Source organism: Vigna umbellata, chromosome 7 (genome assembly GCF_029865625.1).
Source record: "Vigna umbellata cultivar VRB3 chromosome 7, Vumbellata_1.0, whole genome shotgun sequence".
Lineage (NCBI taxonomy): Eukaryota > Viridiplantae > Streptophyta > Magnoliopsida > Fabales > Fabaceae > Vigna > Vigna umbellata.
Genome location: NC_142171.1, coordinates 4,613,549 through 4,619,357, shown reverse-complemented (window position 1 = coordinate 4,619,357; position 5,809 = coordinate 4,613,549).

Here is a 5,809-nt window from a genome sequence, read left to right as displayed (position 1 = left end):
GGACGACGTCGACGAAGTTGACGAACTGGACAAAGTGGACAAAGTTGACGAAGTGGACGAAGTGGAAGAAGTGGACGATGTGGAGTAAGTGGAGGAATTGGAGGAAGTGGACGAACGTGACGAAGTGGACGAAATGGACAAAGTGGACGAAGTGGACGAAATTGACGAAGTGGACGAAGTGGAGGAAGTGGAGGAAGTGGACAAAGTTGACAAAGTGGAAGAAGTGGATGAAGTGGAGGAATTAGAGGAAATGGACGATGTTGAGGAGGTGGAGCAAGTGGACGAAATGGAGGAAGTGGAGGAAGTGGAGGAAGTAGAAGAACTTGACGAAGAGGATGAAATGGACGAAGTGGACGAAGTTGACAAAGTGGGGGAAGTGGAGAATGTGGAGGAAGTAGAGGAAGTGGACGAACTAGACGAAGTGGAGGAAGTGGACGAAGTTGACGAAGTGGAAGAAGTTGATGAAGTGAATGAAGTGGAGGAATTAGAGGAAACGGACGATGTTGAGGAAGTGGAGCAAGTGGACAAAATGGAGGAAGTGGAGGAAGTAGAAGAACTTGACGAAGTGGATGAAATGGACGAAGTGGATGAATTTGACGAAGTGGAGGAAGTGGAGAATGTGGAGGAAGTGGAGGAAATGGAAGAACTGGACGAAGTGGAGGAAGTGGACGAAGTTGACGACGTTGACGAAGTGCAGGAAGTGGAGGAAGTGGACGAAGTGGGCGAAGTGGAAGAAGTGGAGGAAGTTGACGAAGTTGACGAAGTGGACGAAGTGGAAGAAGTGGAGAAAGTGGAGGAAGGGGAGGAAGTAGAGGAAGTGGTGGAAGTGGACGAACTTGACGAAGTGGACGAAATGGACGAAGTGGATGAAGTGGACGAAGTGGAGGAAGTGAACGATGTTGACGAAGTGGAAGAAGTTCAGGAAGTGAATGAAGCGGAGGAAGTGCAAAAAGTGGACGATGTTGAGGAAGTGGAGGAAGTGGACGAAGTTGACGAAGTGGACGAAGTGGAAGAAGTTGACGAGATGGAGGAAGTGGAGGAAGTGGACTAAGACGACGAAGTGGACAAAGAGGAGGAAGTGGACGAAGTGGTCGAAGTGGAGGACGTGAACGAAGTGAAGGAAGTGGACAAAGTGGAGGAAGGGGACGAAGTGGAGGAAGTGGACGTAGTGGAGGAAGTGGAGGAAGTAGAGGAAGTGGACGAACTTGACGAAGTGGACGAAGTGAATGAAATGGAGGAAGTATATAGAACTTGATCCGTATTTTGTGGATCTACTTACCTCACATGTATGGCATTGCATGGACTTGAGATTTAGCTATATAATCTCCTGAGATAAGCATGTATTTCACTTTTGGAAATATATAGAAGATGAATTCTGCACTTTGCAAATTTCTCTCATCCGAAAGTCATATCTCCTTGCTTGCTCTTCCATTGCTATCTTCTTCCATTGTGGAAGCCGCCTGAGATAGTCTACCATTCCCTCAAGCAAACTTCCATTCCACCTTCCCATAATCACTTCAATCCGCTGCATACAGTTCACTTAGTCCAGCCAAAACAGAGAGCCTTCTCTGCTACAACTTCTCCAGCACTGCACCAAGCTTTCTTGACTGTTTCATGGATTATTCAGTTGCAGTAGAGCTGGTTGCTTCCTCTAGTCTCACGGATCTGCTCCTATGCATCCTCCTTGATGCATCACAAAGTTGACGAAGTGGAGGAAGTGGACGAAGAGGACGAAGTGGAGGAAGTGAAGGAAGTGGAGGAAGTGGAGGAAGTGGACGATTTAGACGAACTTGACGAAGTGGAGGAAGTGGACGAACTTGACGAAGTGGACGAAATGGACGAAGTTGACGAAGTGGAGGAAGTCGAGAACGTGGACAAACTAGAGGAAGTGTAAGAACTGGATGAAGTTGACGAATTGGCCGATTTTGAAAAAGTTGACGAAGTGGACAAAGTGGAGGAAGTAGAAAAGGTGGAGGAAGTGGAGGAAGTGGAGGAAATTGACGAAGTTGCCGAAGTGGAGGAAGTGGACAATGTGGAGGAAGTGAAGGAAGTGGACGAAGTTGACGAAATGGAGGAAGTGGACGAAGTGCACGAAGTTGACGAAGTGGACGAAGTTGACGAAGTGGACGAAGTGGAGGAAGTGAATGAAGTGGAGGAAGTGGAGGAAATGGACGATGTTGAGGAAGTGGTGGAAGTGGACGAAAGGGAGGAAGTGGAGGAAGTGGAGGAAGTGAACGAAGTGGAGGAAGTGGACGAATTTGACGAAGTGGAGGAAGTGGACGAAGTGGACGAAGTGGTGGACGTGGGGGAAGTGGAGGAAGTGGAGGAAGTGGAAGAAGTGGAGGAAGTGGATGAAGTGGAGGAAGTTGACGAAGTGGACGAAGTGGACAAGGTGGAGGAGGTGGAGGAAGTGGAGGAAGTGGAGGAAGTGGAGGAAGTGGACGAACTTGACGAAGTGGACGAAATGGACGAAGTGGACGAAGTTGACATAGTGGAGGAAGTGGACGAAGTTGACGAAGTGGAGGAAGTGGACGAAGTGGAGGAAGTGGACGAAGAGGACGAAGTGGACAAAGTGGACGAAGTTGACGACGTGGAACAAGTGGACGAAGTGGAGGAAGTGGAAGAAGTGCACGAAGTGGACAAAGTGGAAGAAGCAGAGGAAATGGATGAAGTGGACGAACCTAACGAAGTGGACGAAGTGGATGAAGTTGATGAAGTTGACGAAGTGGACAAAGTGGAGGAAGTGAATGAAGTGGAGGAAGTGGATGAAATGGAGGATGTTGAGGAAGTGGAGGAAGGGGACGAAATGGAGGAAGTGGACGAAATGGACGAAGTGGAGGAAGTGGACGAAGTGGAGGAAGTGGACGAAGTGGACGAAGTTGACGAAGTGGACGAAGTGGAGGAAGTGAATGAAGTGGAGGAAGTGGAGGAAATGGACGAGGTTGAGGAAGTGGAGGAAGTGGACGAAAGGGAGGAAGTGGAGGAAGTGAACGAACTGGAGGAAGTGGACGAATTTGACGAAGTGGAGAAAGTGGACGAAGTGGTGGACGTGGGGGAAGTGGACGAAGTGGAGGAAGTTGACGAAGTGGACGAAGTGGACAAAGTGGAGGAGGTGGAGGAAGTGGAGGAAGTGGACGAACTTGACGAAGTGGACGAAATGGACGAAGTGGACGAAGTGGAGGAAGTGGACGAAGTGGACGAAGTGGACGAAGTGGAGGAACTGGACGAAGTCGACGAAGTCGACGAAGAGGACGAAGTGGACAAAGTGGACGAAGTTGACGACGTGGAACAAGTGGACGAAGTGGAGGAAGTGGAAGAAGTGTACGAGGTGGACAAAGTGGAAGAAGCAGATGAAATGGATGAAGTGGACGAACCTAACGAAGTGGACGAAGTGGATGAAGTTGACGAAGTTGACGAAGTGGACAAAGTGGAGGAAGTGAAGGAAGTGGAGGAAGTGGATGAAATGGAGGATGTTGAGGAAGTGGAGGAAGTGGACGAAATGGAGGAAGTGGAGGAAGTGGATGAAGTGGAGGAAGTGGACGAAGTGGAGGAAGTGGACAAAGTTGACGAAGTGGATGAAGTCAATGAAGTGGAGGAAGTAGAGGAAATGGACGATGTTGAGGAAGTGGAGGAAGTGGACGAAATGGAGGAAGTGGAGGAAGTGGAGGAAGTGGAAGAAGTGTACGAAGTGGACGAAGTGGAGGAAGTGGAGGAAGTGGACAAAGTGGAGGAAGTGGACGAAATGGACGAAGTGGACGAAGTTGACGAAGTGAACGAAGTGGAGGAAGTGGAGTAAGTGGACAAAGTTGACGAGGTGGAAGAAGTGGAGGAAGTGAATGAAGTGGAGGAAGTAGAGGAAATGGACGATGTTGAGGAAGTGGAGGAAGTGGACGAAGTGGAGGAAGCGGAGGTAGTTGAAGAAGTGGAGAACGTGGAGGAAGTGGACGAGCTTGACGAATTGGACGAAATATACGAAGTGGACGAAGTTGATGAAGTGGACGAAGTGGACAAAGTTGACGAAGTGGATGAAGTGGAGGAAATGAATGAAGTGGAGGAAGTGGAAGAAATGGAAGATGTTGAGGAAGTGGACGAAGTGGAGGAAGTTGAAGAAGTGGAGGATGTGGAGGAAGTGGACGAGCTTGATGAAGTGGACGAAATAGACGAAGTGCACGAAGTGGAGGAAGTGAATGAAGTGGAAGAAATGGAAGATGTTGAGGAAGTGGACGAAATGGAGGAAGTAGAGGAAGTGGAAGAAATTGACGAAGTGGAGGAAAGGGAGGAACTTGACGAAGTGGAGGAAGTGGGGGAAGTGGACGAACTTGACGAAGTGGAGGAAGTGGAGGAAGTGGAGAAAGTGGACGAAGTTGAGGAAGTGGAAGAACTAGACGAAGTGGTGGAAGTGGACGAAGTGGACGAAGTGGACGAAGTGGACGAAATAGGGGAAGTTGAGGAAGTTGAGGAAGTTGATGAAGTCGACGAAGTTGACGAAGTGGACGAAGTTGACGAAGTGGACGAAGTTGACGAACTGGACGAAGTTGTCGAAGTGGACGAAGTGGACAAAGTGGAGGAAGTGGAGGAAGCAGAGGAAGTGGACGAACTTGACGAAGTGGACGAAATCGACGAAGTAGAGGAAGGGGAAGCAATTGACGAAGTGGAGCAAGTGGAGGAAGTGGAGGAAGTAGACGAAGTGGACGAAGAGGACCAAGTCGACGAAGTGGAGGAAGTGGAGGAAGTGGAGGAAGTAGACGAAGTGGACGAAGAGGACCAAGTCGACGAAGTGGAGGAAGTGGAGGAAGTGGACAAAGTTGACGAAGTGGAAGAAGTGGAAGAAGTGGATGAAGTGGATGAAGTGAATGAAGTGGAGGAAGTGGAGGAAGTGGATGAAGTGGATGAAGTGAAGGAAGTGGAGGAAGTGGAGGAAGTACAGGAACTGGACGAACTTGACGAAGTGGACGAAGTGGATGAAGTGGAGGAAGTGGAGGAAGTGGAGGAAGTGCACGAAGAGGACGAAGTCGACGAATTGGACAAAGAGGATGAAGTGGACGAAGTGGACGAAATGGACGAAGTGGAGGAAGTGGACGAAGTGGAGGAAGTGGAGGAAGTGGACGAACTTGACGAAGTGGACGAAGTGGATGGAGTGGAGGAAGTGCAGGAAGTGGACGAAGTAGAGGTAGTGGACGAAGTAGAAGAGGTTGACGAAGTAGAGGAAGTGGAGGAAGAGTACGAAGTGAAGGAAGTGGATGAAGGGGAGGAAATGGAGGAAGTGGAGGAAGTGGAGGAAGTGGAGGAAGTGGACGAAGCGGAGGAAATAGAGGAAGTGGATGAAGTGGACGAACATGACGAAGTGGATGAAGTGGACGAAGTGGACGAAGAGGACGAAGTGGACGAAGTGTACGAAGTGGACGAAGTTGACGACGTGGACGAAGTGGGACGAAGCGGAGGAAGTGGAGGAAGTGTACGAAGTGGACAAAGTGGAGGAAGTGCAGGAAGTGGACGAACTTAACGTAGTGGACGAAATGGACGAAGTTGACGAAGTTGACGAAGTGGACAAAGTGGAGGAAGTGAATGAAGTGGAGGAAGTGGATGAAATGGACGATGTTGAGGAAGTGGAGGAACTGGACGAAATGGAGGAAGTGGAGGAAGTGGAGGAAGTAGAGGAAGTGGACAAAGTTGACGAAGTGGAAGAAGTGGATAAAGTGAATGAAGTGGAGAAGTAGAGGAAATGGACGATGTTGAGGAAGTGGAGGAAGTGGACGAAATGGAGGAAGTGAAGGAAGTGGAGGAAGTGGACAAAGTGGATGAAGTGGAG